A 20,086-nucleotide genomic window follows, 5' to 3' on the forward strand; every position below is an offset into this window, starting at 1 on the left:
CACCACGTGGGCGCCGCTGATCGCAGTAGACGTACTATCCCGTCCATGGGCATAGGGGCCCGGGTCCCATGGACGGGATAGTACGTCTGATGTCAGGAAGGGGTTAAACCCCACTCAACTGTCCAGAATGGCTTTATGTTTGTCAAAATCGATCTCAGCCAGTGAAAAAAAAATTGTGACCTACCCACTAAGGAAATATATACATCAAGATTGCTAAGCTCTCCAAAACCCAGGCTTCTTAATTTTCTGGCGGCTCTTCGTGGTTATGTATGGAAGGACAAGTACCCACAAAATTACCCTTTCCACAGAAAAAAACACACTCCCCCCCAACTGCATGGGTTCCACGGTTGACTCATCCCTATGTTCCTTTGACCCCAGGCTCCCCGAAAGTTGGAGTCTCAAACGTCTCTGACGAAGGCGCTGGTCCACACGCATAGCCAGAGACATGGCAGCCTCCAGAGAAACTGGGGTCTCATATAGAGCAAAAGTGTCCTTTACCCTTACAGAAATCCACTGACAGAACTGACTACAGAGTGCAGTCATTCCACTTAGTATCCATGTACCACCTAAGGAACCCAGAACAATATTCTTCCGGTGACCAGTCTCCCTGCCGAAGCTGACGTAGTGTAGAATCGGCCAGAGAGACGCGGTCAAGGTCATCATATATGACCCAGAAAATGTTCAGTGATCTGAAGCGACTGAGTCTGACGTGAGAGGAAATGCTCAGGCTTAGAGCTCACTCTGGGGGAGAGAAATTCCCACCCATTGCTCCTCGGTACCTGAGTGAGGGCGTAATTTAAAATAGAGTTTGTAGGCCTCCCTGAAAACATCAAACTTATACTGACCCACAGAAAACTTATCTGTAGAGCGATCATAGGCTCCACCAGCGGTTGCCCGAGAACAGCGGGTTCTAAACCTGAAGTGCTTGGGTGATGCAAAATAACAGTGCGTAAGTCCACCACCTCTAGACTGAGTTGCTGTAGATACCCTACTAGAGCAGCCACCATCCATAATGGATCAAAAAAGGTATGGGCCAGGGTTAATGTCACAATGGTTTTGGGACTAAGGGCGCTAATCATGTCGCTTAAACTAGGAGGGCCCTAGTCTATACTTGGTCCACTGGATTACTCCTGAAGGTGGAGACACCGGGTTTTCATGCCTTGCTATGCTCCTATATCAACTCCTATCTGTTCCCTCCCACACCTAGGGTAGAGGGAAGCTGACATCTATAGCAACACACTAACTAGACAAACAATGGAAGACGGGCATGGATAAATGAAAATACCAACCATACAAAATACTGTACACACCAAACAACATAGTGGAACACAAGGGAGTTTAAGGAAGGAGAAACCAAATAGGAGAGGATGTGGGCACAGACAAAACTCCAAACAACAATCTCCTGAACAATCTTCAAACACCAACTGCAATCACAAACTACCAGAACCAGGCAGTAAAAACTAACATTGGCAACTCCTAAGTGCCAAAGGCAATGACATATAGCAGAGGGCAGTGGCCAACACTGAACAGCTGAGACAATCCTTGTAGGAAAGCACAATTTAATACAATGTTGAAGTTTTTCTAGCCAGTGCAGAAGTTCGTGAAACCATACACTGCGGTCTTCTGGCTCTTCTGTCACGGTATCCCCGTGGGAGAGCAGTGAAAAAAGTTGTGGCTCTTAGAAGGAGAAGAGACAAAATGCAAACATAAAAATGAAAATTGGATGCAAAGGGTGATCTCCTATCACTTCACTTTTGCCTGTCCACTTGCTTACTGCAGTGGTCATGTCCGGCATACCTCCCAACTTTTGAACAAGGGAAAGAGGGCAAATTTTAGGCCATGCCCCCAACCACACCCGTTTCATAACTAGTCGCAACCATGGCCACGCCCCACAGCACCCATTTAGCACTGCTGATCACACTGACTGGTACTGAGGGCACAGTGGCTGGCATTATGGGCACAGTGGCTAGTACTGAGGAAAAGAAAGAAAGAACAGAGAGAGAGAAAAAAGAAAACATAGAGAAAGATAGAAACGAGAGAGAGAGAAAGAAAGAACAGAGAGAGAAAGGAAGAACAGAGAGAGAGAAAGAAAGAAAGAAAGAAAGAAAGAACAGGGAGAGGGAACTAAAGGGGAAAGAAAGAACAGAGAGAGAAAAAGGAAACAGAGAGAGAGAAAGAAAGGAGAGAGAGAAAGAACAGAGAGAAAGACAGAGAACAGAGAGAGAAAGGAAGAACAGAAAGAGAAAAAGAAAGGGGAAAGAAAGAACAGATAGAGAGAAAGCAAGGGGAAAGAAAGAAAGAACAGAGACAGAAAAAAGAGAACAGAGAGAATGAAAGAAAGAAAGAAAGAAAGAAAGAAAGGAGAGAAAGAAATAACAGAAAGAGAACAGAGAGAGAGAGAAAGGAAGAGCAGAGAGAGAATGGAAGAGGGGGAAAAAAGAACAGAGAGAGAGAAAGAAAGGGGAAAGAAAGAACAGAGAGAGAAAAAAACAGAGAGAAAGAAATGAGAGAGCGAAAGAAAGACAGCAGAGAAAAAGGAAGAACAGAGAAAGAAAGAGGAGAAAGAACAGAGAGCAAAAAAGAACAGAGAGAGAAAGAAAGGGGAAAGAAAGAACAGAGCGAGAGAAAAAAGAAAACAGAGAAAGGAGAGAGAGAGAAAGAAAGAACAGAGAGAGAAAGAGAACAGAGAGAGAGAGAAAGGAAGAACAGAGAGAGTAAGAAAGGGGAAAGAAGGAAAGAACAGAGACAAAGAAAACAGAGAGAAAGAAAGAACGAATAAAGTGAAAGAAAGAAAGAACAGAGAGAGAAAAAGAAACAGTGAGATAAAAAGAAAGAAAGAGGGGAAAGAAAGAAAGAACAGAGAGAAAGAAAGAACAGATAGAGAGAAAGAACAGAGAGAGAAAGAAAGAACAGAGAGAGAGAAAGAAAGAGGGGAAAGAAATAAAGAACAGAGAGCAAAAGAACAGGGAGAGAGAGAAGGAAAGAGGGGAAAGAAATAACAGAGAGAGAAAGAAAGAACAGAGAAAGAAAGAAACAGAGAGAAAAGAAAGAAAGATTAGAGAGGGAAAGAACAGAGAGAAAGGAACAGAGAGAGGAAGAAAGATTCTATAAAGATATTACAGCAGCCCAGCTCCCATTGTAGTGCCCACCTGAGCCTCCCACTGCAGGAATATCATGATCCGCTCCCATGGCCGGCATCCCCGATTCCAAGGCGATCCCACTGTCCGTGCTGTCAGAGGAGGACATGGTGATGGATCTGAAGCATTCCATGAGGTTCCTCCATGGTTCCGTCACAATCTCCTCCCGAAATTACCTTATTTTCGGTCAGCTTCCAGCACATCACTTCCGGTAGAACGTCACGTGCAAATTTTAAAGTGCTCCTCGGGGCTCCGCCGTGTACTCCCGTGTCCGCAGGAAAAGTAAGCTCCTGACCAGAACAGCGGGGCAGCTCTCAAAATCAGGACTGTCCCGCTGGATCCGGGACGGTTGGGAGGTATGAATACTCCCCACCATACACCTTGTACACGAACGGCTCCGCACACCTCATACACACACGGTTCCGCTTTGTATGCCTCGTACACACACAGCTTCGCTCCGTAGACCTCGCACACACTCGGCTCCACTCAGTACACACGGCTCCACTCCGTAAACCTCGTACACACATGGCTCTGTTCCGCTCCATACACACACGGCTCAGCTCTGTACACTTCGTACACACAGGGCTCTGTTTCATACACCCCGTACACACGTGGCTCTGCTCTTACACCTCGTACACACACTGTTCTGCTCTGTACACCTCGTACAAGCACATCTCTGCTTCGTACACCTCGTACACACACTGCTCTGCTCCGTACACCTCGTACACGCACATCTCTGCTTCGTACACCTCGTACACACACTGCTTTGCTACATCCACCCTGTAAACCCCTTCTGACCCCACACATAAACTTCCCCTCATCCAGCACCATGACAACCAGCACAGCACAGCAGAGTTCTGCATACACTGAGGCCCCTGATCATGGGACCCCTGACTTCTCCCCTCCTGTGACCTCATCTCAGGTCCTGTGCGCACAGAGCAGCCCAGCCACATCATTGCTGGGATTTATTAGTAGTGAGCCGGGGCTGCGGTGTGGAATGGATGGGGTCGGTGCATGGGGGGGCAAAGCTTCCAAACGGCGGTGGATACCGCGTTCAGCCCTGCACACTTGCAACCTACTTCTATAAGCCCTATATTAGCCTTAGGCTGCCGGTCTCACCTGCACACCTGCAAGCTACTATTATATGCCCCATACGAGTCTTTTGCTACCCGTCTCAGTATAGACATTTTTCTACAGGTATATTTTTACACCGGTCTCAGTACAGACATCTTCCACAGGCAAATTGCTTCAGCAATCCAGCAGGAACCTCTCCTCATTTCCTTATGGAATATATTGCATCTAATTGAATTACCAGCACAGCACACCTTAAGGGTAGCTGGAAGCCTGCTATATGCCTACACCATATTTGGAAGCAGGAACTTACAAAAAAATTATTTTGCTCGTGGACATACGTTTGTTCATACTATATAGACAGCAGTCGGACTGACGAAGGCCAAGTGTAGGCCGAAACGTCTTTTTGTAGGACTGCACATAAATAAAAACTTCACTTAAAAAGGACAATTCAGTTGAGTGCCAAGCTACTTTATTATTATTCACTTGGGTCTGGGTAACCTACTTGTGCACCTTGTGGTAGTGCCACGCTATACTTGACACAGGACAGTGGGGTAGGCTGTCAAAATCGGGACTGTCCCGCTAGATCCGAGACGGTTGGGAGGCTCATGTGCCTAACATCATTCACTGACAGCTGCAGCCAATCATTCGCCTCAGTGATCAATCACATATTGCAAATGTCACTACTGAGACCTGCGATTGGCTTCAGATGTCACAAGCCTAACATTATTAACTGACCGCTGCAGCCAATCATTGGCCTCAGTGGTCACATACTATATTGCAAATGTCACTACAGATTTCAGCGATTGGCTGCAGTGGTCACGTGCTTATATCATTTGCATAACAGAAGCTGTCAATCATTGGCTTCAGTGGTCACACACTATATTGCAAATATCACTAGTGACAGTGAGACCGTCGCTTGTCTGCAGCGGTCACATGAATGATATAAGGCCCATAACCTCCTGGAAGACAGGCGAATAGAATGAGAGCTGGAGGGGAATCACTCTTTATTCAACCCTGTGTTGCTTTTGGTTAACTTATTATGTTATAAATTCCAGAAAACTATGGCCCGTGGGCCTCCGTTACCACGGTAACACCGTAATTAGAGCGCAGAGTGTCGTGAACAGTGCTGGTTACGTCAGGCAGAGCCTACGGCCCGTTACTGCCCACGACTGAGCTGGTTGCGTACTGGCCGCACGTCACACGTCAGCTTCTTCTCGCGGCGGCGCAATGACGCAGTGCGTTCTACGACCGCGGGATCTGACGCGGCCCCGGAAGTCTCGCGGGAGGATCTGCCCCGGGGCGGAGCGGAAGCGGCCAGAAAGAGCGAGGAGAGAGGCGGCTCCGCGGAGAACGGTGAGACCGGCGGACGGGGATTTTGGCCATTGTGCTGTGGGGTTTGGTATTGTTAGTGACAGGAGGAGGCTGAGGATTGGTCGGACTGACAACCTCAGGAGGAAGTGAGCAGCCATAACGGCCAGGCACGGGTGCGGGGTGTCATCCTGCTTCTGGGTGGAGTAACATGGGGCGCGCTGAGTGCAGGCTCCATCTGATGCCTGGAGAGGATGACAGTACATGGAAGCTGTGGATGCTGGTCCTGCGTGACATCAGTGCACGGGAGGGGAAAGGAAGGATGGAGTGTGGGAAGTGTCAGAGAAGTCATGGGGCGATGTCCTCAGCTGGCTCACAGATCCCCGCCACCAGTGTACTGAGCGATCACAGCCAGGCTCCAGCCCTCTGACCCCACAGCTCCTCATCAGCCTGTCATCTCCAGTGCCCCATCCCAGCCGTGCCCAGATCCCCACCACCAGTGTGCGGAGCGATCACAGCCAGGCTCCAGCCCTCTGACCCCACAGCTCCTCATCAGCCTGTCATCTCCAGTGCCCCATCCCAGCCATGTCCAGATCCCCACCACCAGTGTGCGGAGCGATCACAGCCAGGCTCCAGCCCTCTGACCCCATAGGTCCTCATCAGCCTGTCATCTTCAGTGCCCCAGCCGTGTCCAGATCCCTGCCACCAGTGTGCGGAGCGATCACAGCCAGGCTCCAGCCCTCTGACCCTACAGCTCCTCATCAGCCTGTCATCTCCAGTGCCCCATCCCAGCCGTGCCCAGATCCCCACCACCAGTGTGCGGAGCGATCACAGCCAGGCTCCAGCCCTCTGACCCCACAGCTCCTCATCAGCCTGTCATCTCCAGTGCCCCATCCCAGCCGTGCCCAGATCCCCACCACCAGTGTGCGGAGCGATCACAGCCAGGCTCCAGCCCTCTGACCCCACAGCTCCTCATCAGCCTGTCATCTCCAGTGCCCCATCCCAGCCGTGTCCAGATCCCCACCACCAGTGTGCGGAGCGATCACAGCCAGGCTCCAGCCCTCTGACCCCATAGGTCCTCATCAGCCTGTCATCTTCAGTGCCCCAGCCGTGTCCAGATCCCTGCCACCAGTGTGCGGAGCGATCAAAGCCAGGCTCCAGACCTCTGACCCTACAGCTCCTCATCAGCCTGTCATCTCCAGTACCCCAGCCCGGCCATGACCAGATCCCCACCACCAGTGTGCGGAGCGATCACAGCCAGGCTCCAGCCCTCTGACCCCACAGCTCCTCATCAGCCTGTCATCTCCAGTGCCCTATCCCAGCCGTGTCCAGATCCCTGCCACCAGTGTACTGAGCGATCACAGCTAGGCTCCAGCCCTCTGACCCTACAGCTCCTCATCAGCCTGTCATCTCCAGTGCCCCAGCCCAGCCGTGTCCAGATCCCCACCACCAGTGTACTGAGCGATCACAGCTAGGCTCCAGCCCTCTGACCCTACAGCTCCTCATCAGCCTGTCATCTCCAGTGCCCTATCCCAGCCGTGTCCAGATCCCTGCCACCAGTGTACTGAGCGATCACAGCCAGGCTCCAGCCCTCTGACCTCACAGCTCCTCATCAGCCTGTCATCTCCAGTGCCCCAACCGTGCCCAGATCCCCACCACCAGTGTACTGAGCGATCACAGCAGGCTCCAGCCCTCTGACCCCACAGCTCATCATCAGCCTGTCATCTCCAGTGCCCCAGCCCAGCCGTGCCTAGATCCCCGCCACCAGTGTGCGGAGCGATCACAGCCAGGCTCCAGCCCTCTGACCCCACAGCTCCTCATCAGCCTGTCATATCCAGTGACATCCCAGCCGTGTCCAGATCCCCGCCACCAGTGTACTGAGCGATCACAGCCAGGCTCCAGCCCTCTGACCCTACAGCTCCTCATCAGCCTGTCATCTCCAGTGCCCTATCCCAGCAGTACCCAGATCCCCGCCATCAGTGTACTGAGCGATCACAGCCAGGCTCCATCCCTCTGACCCCCACAGCTCCTCATCAGCCTGTCATCTCCAGTGCCCCAGCCGTGCCTAGATCTCCACCACCAGTGTGCGGAGCGATCACAGCCAGGCTCCAGGCCTCTGACCTACTCAGCCTGTCATCTCCAGTGCCTCATCCCAGCCGTGTCCAGATCCCCGCCACCAGTGTACTGATCAATCACAGCCAGGCTCCAGCCCTCTGACCTTACAGCTCCTCATCAGCCTGTCATCTCCAGTGCCCCATCCCAGCCGTGTCCAGATCCCCGCCACCGTCGTGCCCAGATCCCAGGACGCCATTGGTCTCTACATGTGACTTCTGCCTCTTGTGTTAGAGAAGATGCTGGTAATCCACATTGACTGCCCCCTCGGATGTCCACTTCTGTTAGTAGGTACATGGAGCTTCCCATTAATGACCCAGCACCCAGGGGCGGACATACCATTGGTGCAGCCTGGGCAGCTGCACAGGGGCTCAAGAGGTCAGGGGGCCCACATCTACCTGTTCTTGCACCTGGGCCTCTTCCCTCTGTGTCCGCCAGTGCCAGCACCTATGTAATAGTTACAGACCAGGCGGCTGTCACCGATGAGGAAATCTCCCAATGACGAAAAAGAGGAAGCTCCTGTTGCAGGGTTTGGGGGTTTGTGCTCCAGGCGACGTGCTGCTAGTTGGAGTTACAGGAGGCCGGCGTTGTAGTGAGCGGGGAGCTTATGTCACGGCTTATTACTAGATATACACTGTACAGTTCATATCGGTCCTTTCTGCTACACATTTTCAATTTGTGCAAACAAAATCTGACACTGATTACGGTACAAGCCAAGGTTGTTGTCAGCCACATATTGTGGAATCTCTGGGCGTGGAGATGGGCCTGCGGGGCGGTGCTCATAATCCACTTCAGCGTCTGTTCTTATATTTGAACTATTTTAAGGTTTCTGGTAGATTCATCCCCCAAATGTGCAGCACAGTCCACATCACACTGGCTGATGATGTCAAGTTTGCTGGCGGCTTTGTGACGGTTTCTTTTACTCATCAGTCCATGTACACATGACCTAAGGGTTTGTCCACACAAGATGGAACCACAGCTTTACGCACTTGTTGTTGTGGATATCTCTGTTATTGTGGTGGTCCAAGTTACCAGTCAAGAATCGCACAAATATCCGAGAAGATCACAGTCAATGACCTGACCGTTAGTGATGTGGCTCTTAGACATGTCATCTTGATTCATTAACCTGCTTCACTACAGAGCAGCCCATCCCCCATGCATGCTGTAATGATATCTCAAGGCTAAAGCTGCACCAGTGGTTGTTTCTTCATGATTTGGAATTCTTCTTTCATGGCTGAGAAGGTAACGCCACCGGTGGTGGACCTTGTACCTTTCCCACAGGCTGAGAATGGCTTTTTTTGTGAGTCCCAATTATTTCCATGGGCGTAAGGCAATCGGGGTAGCTCAGCTGCTCGCTGCTTTTTTCGGGACTCCAGCTTTGGTAATCTGATCAGGACAGTTATTCTCATCTCATCCATGAACAGCAACGGTGGAAATAGCCCTATACGTAATTAGGAGTCGAAGTCCTGAGTTGATTTCTCGCCCTGGCTTCATAATCTGAAAGATCTGCTAATGCAGCACTTCTCATGTTCTGAAATTGCTGAGTAATGGAATTTTAGAAAACCTCGGTACACCTAATACACCTAGTAACTAGCGATGTGATATATGTGCACTAATTATACAGATCACATCCTTCTACATGCATGGTTAATCTGACGTGTGATTGTCATTTTGCCAATAGGCCTTAGTGTTTGGTGTTTTTTTTTCCCTGGACTAGATAATGGCTTCCTTGTTGGTCATATTTACAGCTTCACTGACATGAATTGCAGACACAACAATCAATAATGTCTAAAAGGTGCAACTAAAGATTAAAACGTGGGCCATAAGTGCTTTCAGGCAAGGCTCCCCCAATAACCCAGATTGCAGTACTTCTCAGCTGGATGCCATGTACAGAGGTAGCACAGGTTTGGTGCATATTTTTTATTGCAGTCAATTTTATCACAGATTTCATGATCTACAAAAATCACCACTGTGAAAAAATACAGCATATTGGGGCTGGATGTAGTCGGGTGACTGGAAGCACCATCGAGCAGTGAAAGTGTAGGGAACAATTGCTGCATCCCCTTAGTTCTCAGGATTGGTGGGGTACTTCAGTTTGGATGCCCAAAGTGGTGATACCACTTTATTAAAGTGGTAGTCTCATCTTATGTCACTTTTTTTTTTATAATACATGTTGATATATATGACAGCATTCATAAAATGGTTCTAGCAAAGCCTTTTTGGGCACCTCACAATCTCTTTGCATGGTGCTGTTGTCCAAACATGGTGATCCCACTGCCAACTACCGTAGATGATGTGGTTCTTATTGACTGCTGCATCTAAGGGTACCGTTACACATAATGTCCCAGCGATCCCACCAATGATCCGACGTGGATGGGATCGCTGGGACATTGTTAGCTGATCGCTGGTGAGCTGTCACATAGACAGCCCCAGCGATCAGGACCAGCGAGCAAGCTGGTTACCAACGTAAACATCGGGTTTCTAAGGGCTGCGGGGCCCTTAGAAACCCGATGTTCACCCTAGATACCAGCGTGCACTGCAGGCATCGAGATCGCTGTGTGTAACGGGCCCTTAAGGGGTACACTGCCGGCAGCAGAGGTAATCTCACATTACAGCTGTGCTGAGCAATCTACATTAGTCAGTGCATACCGAGCGTCATAGTTTGGGAACCGGCACCCATCTGTGACAGATTTGTCCATCATCAGACATTAAGGTGTTAGCATTCTGATGACATGTTTTTGCCATGTGCACATTGTCTCTAGGTAATGTTGTATTGTTAGTAAAGTTACCTGTAAGTTAAAACCTGCACGAGGAAACACAGGGAGAACAATGGTAGAGATGCAACGTGATGGTGACGTTAATGGAATGTGCAAATCCTGTTCCTCAATAAACGACTGTCCACCTGGTCAGATAGAAGTAAAAAAAAATGCAAATGACTATAGTACTTGCCCTCTCTTAGTCCAGCTATATGTTTCTGCCACTGCTTCTGTTTCTGTGTTTTAGCTGCAATGGTGAGCTCATGACTGCAGCACAAATCACTGCTGCAGCCAGTCACTGAACTCCACGGCTCATGGCGACACCAGAAGCAGAGCTGCTGAGCACAGTGAGAGGCTGGGGTGGTGATGCATGCTGTAGTTATGACATCACTGCTGCAGCCGGTCACTGAGCTCCATGGCTCATGGCGACACCAGAAGCAGAGCTGCTGAGCACAGTGAGAGGCTGGGGTGGTGATGCATGCTGTAGTTATGACATCACTGCTGCAGCCAGTCACTGAACTCCACGGCTCATGGCGACACCAGAAGCAGAGCTGCTGAGCACAGTGAGAGGCTGGGGTGGTGATGCATGCTGTAGTTATGACATCACTGCTGCAGCCGGCCACTGAGCTCCATGGCTCATGGCGACACCAGAAGCAGAGCTGCTGAGCACAGTGAGAGGCTGGGGTAGTGATGCATGCTGTAGTTATGACATCACTGCTGCAGCCGGTCACTGAGCTCCATGGCTCATGGCGACACCAGAAGCAGAGCTGCTGAGCACAGTGAGAGGCTGGGGTGGTGATGCATGCTGTAGTTATGACATCACTGCTGCAGCCGGTCACTGAGCTCCATGGCTCATGGCGACACCAGAAGCAGAGCTGCTGAGCACAGTGAGAGGCTGGGGTGGTGATGCATGCTGTAGTTATGACATCACTGCTGCAGCCGGTCACTGAGCTCCATGGCTCATGGCGACACCAGAAGCAGAGCTGCTGAGCACAGTGAGAGGCTGGGGTAGTGATGCATGCTGTAGTTATGACATCACTGCTGCAGCCAATCACTGAGCTCCACGGCTTATTGTGCCTAAAGCAGAGCTGCTGAGCTCAGTGAGAGGCTGGGGTGGTGATGCATGCTGTAGTTATGACATCACTGCTGCAGCCAATCACTGAGCTCCACGGCTTATTGTGCCTAAAGCAGAGCTGCTGAGCTCAGTGAGAGGCTGGGGTGGTGATGCATGCTGTAGTTATCACCAGGGCTGTGGAGTCGGTAAGCCAAACCTGCAACTCCGACTCCTCAATTTCCCTGACTCCGACTCCGACTCCCACATATATTGCTTATATTTAAGTGAAAAATGTATTGTAGTACAATGTGAACATCAGACATTTACTCATTTTTATGATAAAATAATCAAGATATTTAGAACATAATATATATTTATTGGAATACAACTTTAGAACACAAAAAACTGTAATAAATTGTACATATGTAATACACTATGTAATATCGATTACATATATATACTGTGTGTCTGTGTGTGTGTGTGTGTGTGTGTATATATATATATATATATATATATATATATATATATATATATATATATTATGACTTATCTCAGCTAAGACAAAGCCTAGATCTTCAGGCTACATTCACACCATGGGCGTAGCCAGGATCAAACCTGGGGGGGGGGCGGCAGGACCTCATACTGCACACATCCGCTGCTGCAGAACCTCATACTGTTCCGCAGAACCTCATACTGCACAGCTCAGCTGCTGCAGAACCTCGTACTGCACACCCCTACACTTGAAAATAAAGCCTGCACCTTAAGAAGATGTGGTGATGAATGCAGTCTATTTATTCCAACTATCAATTGATGTTGATGTGTTACTGAAGACGAGCAATGCCTGTCCTGGGCGTCCTTTTGGGCAGCTATGAGGTGTACCTGACTGGTGCTAAAAAAAAAAAAAAAAAAAGTGTTAGTCTGTGTGCTACCTGGCTTTCATTCTTTTTGGTACAGATAAGATATGGATAGACAGATGTGGATAAATGGATATATAGATAGAGCAGATTTCTAATCTGCTTTTGCTATTGAAAACATTATCTATGAGCTCAAAAACCTTTCAGGTGATGCGGTTTTTTAAAAAGCTGATCTGCTTTTGCAGCTGAAAAACGTATCCTCAAAAAACACAGCAAAAGCGCTGTGTGTGAATGTAGCCTTAGATCAGGAATATAACAGTCATTTATAGGACATTTCATAACTTTCCCAAACTCCTATGAAAAAATATTCTGCATTGAACTACTGTACCCAATGTATTATATATTTTAGGAGTCGGTCCATTTTATACCGACTCCACCAAAATGAGCACCGACTCCACAGCCTTGGTTATCACATCACTACTGCAGCCCAAACATAGACATCGGCGCTGTATCTGAGAGTCGGCACTGGACCGAGTGAGGGCATGTATGATCTTTTATTCTCTGATTAGTTGTTGACCGTTTATCTAAAATTGGAGAGCCCCTTTTTAAGGCCCTCATGCCCATTAGGTAGCAGTTGATAGTTTAGTTGACCACTATCTCTCCCAACTCCCCAGGATTGCTTAGATGGATATTCTCTGAGAAAGCCACTGCCAGACTCCTGATACCTCGATCAAGAGGAGTGAAAATCCACCAGACTGGATACTTCTCTGTCGGAAGAGTGGAAGTGGGGAGACCTACATACACATTAGACTGGCTGCTGATCCTGGTGGTTATGGTAAATTTGTACGACTTGTCTCACACATATAAGGTCCTTTACATGCATCTCAGGGGTTAGCCCTAATCTATTATTTGGATGCATTGCACAGAACGAACCTGGGCCATTTCATTTTTTTTTTTTTTTTAGACACTGACTGTACCACACTGGTGCAAAAAAACTATCTAGGCAGAATTTCCATTACATGTGTATTGCAGGTGTATCATTTTCTATTCTAGAGGCACATAATATTTAGTAAATACAGATGATTAGTGGATCCCACTGAATTGGCAAGATATGCCTTCAATCTAAGCTGCATGGATATTATAGAGATTAGCACGTCACCTGAGAGGGAGGTTGTTGGCCTGGTCTACCCTGAATCTGCTGTCTTCACATTTCGAAGTCTTGGTGTGTCTTGGAAGTTGTACGTCTTTGCCCTAAATACAGGTCAAAAGAAGGCTTTTTGGTAAGAGCATGCTTATATAATAAAAGCGATCAGACAAGTCCCCCAAGAGAGGACCAAAGTAAAAAATATTTGTTTTAAAATATGAATTAAAATATCTGAACTATCTTTTATTCAAAATTTCTATTTGGAATCCCTGCGTCTGTAAATGTCCGATTTACCAAACTATAAGATTAACTCAATCGGTAAATGCTGTTTGAAGAAAAAAAATCGAAACAAAATTCCTTTTTTTTGGTAATTACCTCCCGAAAAAAAGAATATGATTGAAGCATCGTATGTACTACTGTACCCCTCTCCCCTTATTCCACCCTCTTTTCTTTAAATTGTTTTTCTTTTCTGCTTTTCTTTTTTTTTTTTTCTTTTTTTTTCTTTGCTTACATTTGTCTGGTCCATTGCAATTTTGACTTTTTTTTTTTTTTCTTCATACCCTGGGATTTAAATGGTGTTTTTTCACCATTTACACTTCATTTGCAATTTTTCAGTGCATTACATAGTGAAATGAATAATGTCATTCAAAACTATATATTGTCCAGTAGGAAAAAAAACGAAAGCAGAAAAATTAAAAATTGCCTGGTTTTGAAGGGGTGGGAGTCAATGGGGATCCCCATATAAAATGGATGACACGCTGAGATTTTACTTCAGTGTTAAGTCCATTTTTCACTGATATAGATTGTAAAAAAAGTAAATGGTTCAGTAAGGGTGTGTGCACACGCTGCGTATTCTGCTGCGGATTGATCCGCGCGGATTTTGCAAAATCAAAAGACCTGCGGATTAGCCTGCGGTTTTGCCCTGTGGTTTTCACCTCTACAATGGAGGAGATGATAAACCGCAGCGGAATCCGCAGAAAGAATTGACATGTCAATTCTTTCTGTGGATTAGAAACCGCAGCAAATCCGCACCGTCTGCACTGCGGTTTCCATTTGCCATAGGTGCACACACCCTAAAAGTTCTCTTTGCTTCAGTGGAAGGAAAAAAAAAAGCATGAGGAAAAAAATGGATAAGAAAGAATGAAGAACGGTCTACTTCTCACGGATGTAAAAATTGACCCTGATGTGTGAATGTAGCCTTAGGGTACGTGCACACGCTGCGGATTTGGCCGCGCGGATTTGGTAAAATCCGCAGGTAAATCTGCAGGTCAAAAGATGCGGATTGCTCTGCGGTTTTGCCCTGCGGTTTTTCATCTCCACAATGGAGGAGATGGTAAACCGCAGCGGAATCCGCAGAAAGAATTGACATGTCAATTCTTTCTGCGGCTTAAAAACCGCGCTGAAAAATCCGCACCATCTGCACAGCGGTTTTTTATTCCCATAGGGAATAATGGTACTGTACACCGCAGCAGCCAAATCCGCAGCTTGTGCACACAGCCTTAGCCTTGTGGGGAACCACTCCCTTGCCTCTTCTCCCTTTTTCTGGGCTCACTTTTATTAAACTGTGTCCTCTCTAGTATTAGCGTAAAACAAAGCATGCCCCTGTAATGGTTTGGTGATACAGACAAGGTGTGCACTCTGTGGATATGAGGTAGGTGCAAGCTGAACCTGGAACTTAGTCCAGACAGTCATCCAGTGAACCTCAACGCACTATTCCCCTGTGGTGTCTTCAATAATAAAAAATTTTTTGCATTGAAAATCAAAATTTCCCAGAGTGCACCTGTAATGGTTTGGTCAACATGAATCTTCTGAAACGTTTTGTGCCCCAAATACCTGTATGCTGTGACACTGCTGGAATATATTGTCCTAACATGCTTCAGCTAAAAGTCTGTTTAGGTGTTGTGTGTGCCAGTACAGCTCGCTTTATTGTGCATGCACAGGGTGCCGGTAGCCACTTGTAAAGGCCCCTTTACATTTAGCGATGCACCAGCGATCCCGACCACGATATGACCCGGTCAGGATCGCTGGTGCATCGCTAAATGGTCACTAGTGAGCTGCCAAACGGGCAGATCTCCCCAGCGACATCGCTGGGGACGGGGGTCGCTACTTACCTTTCAGGCACGGCGATCCTGACGTCCGCCCGCCCGCGTCCACGCGTCGCTCGTCTGCGCCAGCAGGAAGCGCCCGATGAGAAATGAAGCTGCGCGATCAGTGACAGACAGCGGGGGAGCCGGTCGGAGGTAAGTATCACACATAGTGATATCGCTGCTGCGTCACCAAATCGGTGATGCTTTAGCGATATTGCTAGCGATATCGCTCTGTGTAAAACCCCCTTTAGATTTTCCCATCTTATCTCCATCTCTCCTCATGTGAGAGAGGTCACAATATTATATGACTGGAGCTTTCAATTTGAAGACAACCTACGTTTTAAACACTAAAGCCACATCCAAACATTGAGTATTTGGTCAGTATTTTACCTCAGTATCTGTAAGCCAAAACCAGGAGTGGGACAGTGAGAGGAAAAGTAGAATAGAAACCCGTCACCACTTCTGGATTTATCCCCCACTCCTGGGTTTGGCTTACAGATACTGAGGTAAAATACTGACCAAATACTCAACGTGTGCACGTGGCCTAATGCCACCACTATATCTTTAAACTGTTGGGAAGAACATTCTAAACACAAGCCTTTGCCAAGAGCCATGAAGCCAGGTATATGGGATGTGGGAGATTTTTTAGCAGAAGCATATACCTGGAACACTACTCCCAGACGGTGGTGGCATAGTAGACATACATCTAACGAGTGTGTCTCTCCCATTTGTAAGCTTCGGCCTAACCTCATGATGACCCCTCTCATGTAAAGAAGGATGGAGATCGCATGAGGTCAAGTATGTCAGTTTTTTAAACGTGCAGAATTCCAGTCCTGAGGCTCTTGGCAGGGAAAGATGCTGTAATGTAGATTCTGTGGAAGCCCCATAAGGCAGAACTGTGAAATGATGGCTGCACTGTTGAGTTTGGTTACATTTTTGCAGAATCACCTGATGAGACAAGTAACATGTCTGCAGACGTGACCGTTCTAGCCTCAGTCTCACTTGGCCTTTCAGTGACGCTCAACAGAGGAATTTCTCTGTTAGGCTATGTGCACACGCTGCGGTTTTTGCTGTGGTTTTGGCCGCAGCAGTTCTGTAGACAGTGTACAGTAGCATGTTATCCTATGGGATTTACATTCTGCTGTGCACATGCTGTGGATTTTTAACTGTAGAAAAGCTGCGGTTTTGAATCCGCAGAAAGAAATGACATGTGCGGTTTAACATCTCCTCCATTGTAGAGATGATAACCCGCAGGTAAAACCGCAGGTCATTTTACCTGCGGTTCCGCAGATAAAAAATCTGCAGACCAATCCGCAGCGTGTGCACATAGCCTTACAGTGCTGGTAGCTTGGTGAATCCAGTATGGCCGCCAGTATGATGTCAGCAACCTGTCTCTCCTTAATATGAGTAGTGAATCTTGCAACTTTTGCCACAGAACAGGAAGGAGGACTTATTGTTATAACTACACAGTTTTTTGATTTCAAGGGATGGCAAGGTAGTCCATGCAGGCTGCCGTCTAGGTAGTCCATGCAGGCTGCCGTCTAGGTAGTCCATGCAGGCTGCCGTCTAGGTAGTCCATGCAGGCTGCCGTCTAGGTAGTCCATGCAGGCTGCCGTCTAGGTAGTCCATGCAGGCTGCCATGCTGTACTCTAAGTAACTGATGAAGCTAAAAATACTCGATAGAAGGTGATTCTACATTTGTCCGTCCAGGCTGCCGTCTAGCTGGTCCGTCCAGGCTGCCGTCTAGCTGGTCCATACAGGATACCATGCTGTACTCTAAGTAACTGATGAAGCAAAAAATACTCGGTGGAAGAGGACGATTCTACATTTGTTTATTTCGGTATGAAATCCTCTTAGAGTGATTTTGCATACAGCTTCTTTACTGAAAATGTCATTGCAGTTTTTGATGTACCATAGATTTTTTTTAGCTAAAGTCAGAAATGTTTTCTAAAGGAATATATATCTTTGTACCGTGTTAGCCAGTAGATAGGAAAAATATTCAGAATTGAGAGTCCTCAGTGGTTGTATATAAATATGTGATTCTTCAGATTTTGTATTAGTATATGCCTGATGAAGAGACCTGAGTAGTCTTGAAAGCTTGCAATGTGTTACCATCTTTTCATTAAAAGGTATCAACCACTGAGGACTCTCAATTCTGAATAGTTTTCTAAAAGAATGGGAACTGTAAGTAAGGGAAGGAAGTATACTTCTCCCAGCTAGAGAGACCTCTTGCTTAAGCCCCAAAATCTGCAGTGGTGTTCTTTTGAATGCTGTGTGTGATACCACCCAAGGCTAGATTCACATGTTTTCTTTGCAGTGTTAGGCAATCGTGAAAGATTTGGCATTTGTCAAGCAAGCAAATTCTCTCTGATCATACAGATATTTATGTTAATGGTCGTCCCAATTAATTGACATATTGCAAAGAAAACTAAACAATCTCTCTTCACAAAATGCCATGAGGCGAAGGCGCATAAGGAGTAGGAAGATGGAAGGCTGATCGTATGTGTCCCATGATCAATGTGTCTTCATGGCGACAGATGCACATGAGGGGCCATAACCTGCTATGCTTCATAGTTTGCAAGACTGACAGATGCAGCTCATGTCATGTCGGTGCAGATTTTTCTCTGTATGAAATGAAATAGTTGTTTTCCTGCAAGATGTTGTATATATAAAAACATTTGTGGAATATTCATTTTTTTTTTTTTTTTCTTTTTAACTTTTAGACAGTACTTATGTCAGCTTTAGGGAGCATGATTTATTCATCGAGATGGGTTTACCCCCTCGTGGTCTTAATTTTTTTTTTATCAGGTTGTCACAAATCTTTTACAGATGTCACCCCAAGTCCTGAGAGCCACATGTCCCTACATATGCATTGATGCATTTCCTTCTCCCTTTATGATTTAAGGGATAGTCTAACCTAAATATTCCTGTGTGGCTCATTTCAAAATTTATTAACATATCCAGGTTCCTCGCATCATGTTCTCACATGCTTTTTGCATTTAATAGCCCTCTGTGTCTGTACTGTTACATATTTAGACTGTTAACTGGTTCATGCAGCAACAGGAACACCCGATTCTAAAGGCCCCGTCTCACATAGCGAGATCGCTAATGCGTCACCGATTTTGTGACGCAACAGCGATCTTACTACATGTGACACGCAGCAGCGACCGGCCCCCTGCTGGATATCGCTGATCGTGCAGGAATATCCTGGGCCATTTTTTCGTCGTCTGCGTCCCTCTGGCTAGCATGCATCGCTGTGTTTGATTGCTAGATCAGTGCTGCGTCGCTGAAGAGATCTGCCTGTTTAGCAGGCTTACTAGCGATCATTTAGCAACGCACCAGCGATCCCTACCAGGTCATATCGTTGTCGGGATCCCTGGTGAGTCGCTAGGTGAAACGGGACCCTTAGGGTACTGTTACACCTAGCGACTCACCAGCGATCCCGACCAGCGATATGACGCGGTCAGGATCGCTGGTGCATCGCTAGGTGGTCGCTAGTGAGCTGCCACTCAGGCAGATCTCTCTAGCGACATCGCTGGGGTTGGGGGTCGCTACTTACCTGTCAGACGAGGCGATCCTGCGTCCTCCCGCCCGGCTCCACGCGTCGCTCGTCGGCGCCACAGGAAGCCCCAGCAGGAAGTGGCCGACGAGGAATGGTCCAGCAGCTTCTCGCGCGATCAGCGATAACCAGCGGGGGAGCCGGTCGGAGGTAAGTATCACATGCAGCAATATCGCTGCAACGTCACAAAATCGGTAACTTTACAGCGATATTGCTAGCGATATCGCAGTGTGTAACGGGGGCTTTACACTAGGGATGGTCCAAACAATAAAAGCAATTGTTACCATCCACCTTTTGTGTCTCCCCTTTTTCCTCATAGATTATAAGTTTGCGAGCAGGGCCCTCAGTCCTCTTGGTATCTGTTCTGATCTATGTGTTTATTGTTATGCTGTAATGTCTATTGTCTGTACAAATCCCCTCTGAAATGTAAAGTGCTGCGGAATATGTCGGCGCAATAGAAATAAAATTATTATTATTAGTAGTAATGTCAATCGCTTTTACAACAAAAGAGAGCCTGGCGATCAGCAGATATAGCAGAGGAAAGACCGGCCAACCATACTATTTCCATTTAGTGGCAGTGTGGTATTATATGGTAACCCTTCAGAATAATTGCTGATTATGTATTGCATGAAAAAACCTAAGTCTGCTAGAACAGGAACCACTCCTTAAAGGGGATTTCCACTTATGTATTTTCCTTAGTTATATAGCACCATTATTTTCCCCTGTGCTTTACAGACATGGACATCCCTATCCCCATTGGGGCTCACAATCTAAATCCCCTATTATTATGTATTTGGAGTGTTGGCGGAAGCCCATGCAAACAATTGGAGTACATACAGACTCCTTGCAGATGTTGTACTTGGTGGGAATTGAACCCAGTGCTGCTAGGCTACAATGCTGATCACTGAGCCATCATGCTGCCCTATGAAATTAATCCTGGCGTAGATCATCAATATCAGATCGGAGGGGATCCGACACCCACACCCCAGTGATCAGCTGTT

General features: G+C 47.4%; 1 protein-coding gene across 5 annotated transcripts in view; it reads left to right on the plus strand.

Annotated features, from left to right (window-relative positions):
- The first annotated feature begins 5,410 nt into the window (after positions 1 to 5,410).
- Positions 5,411 to 20,086, plus strand: part of GRB2 (growth factor receptor bound protein 2) — a 48,148-nt gene continuing 33,472 nt past the window's right edge. Inside the window, exons 1-2 of one of the 5 annotated variants that reach the window (XM_073588007.1) lie at positions 5,448 to 5,564; positions 12,970 to 13,130. The gene's annotated coding sequence lies outside the window, so the exon portion shown is untranslated. Of the gene's footprint in view, positions 5,565 to 6,672; positions 7,923 to 12,969; positions 13,131 to 20,086 lie in introns of those variants that run through there. The other 4 variants (XM_073588006.1, XM_073588009.1, XM_073588005.1 and 1 more) reach the window with 4 other exon arrangements.

The sequence above is a fragment of the Dendrobates tinctorius genome, unplaced genomic scaffold (genome assembly GCF_039654945.1).
Source record: "Dendrobates tinctorius isolate UK_male_01 unplaced genomic scaffold, ASM3965494v1 ptg000103l, whole genome shotgun sequence".
Classification (NCBI taxonomy): domain Eukaryota; kingdom Metazoa; phylum Chordata; class Amphibia; order Anura; family Dendrobatidae; genus Dendrobates; species Dendrobates tinctorius.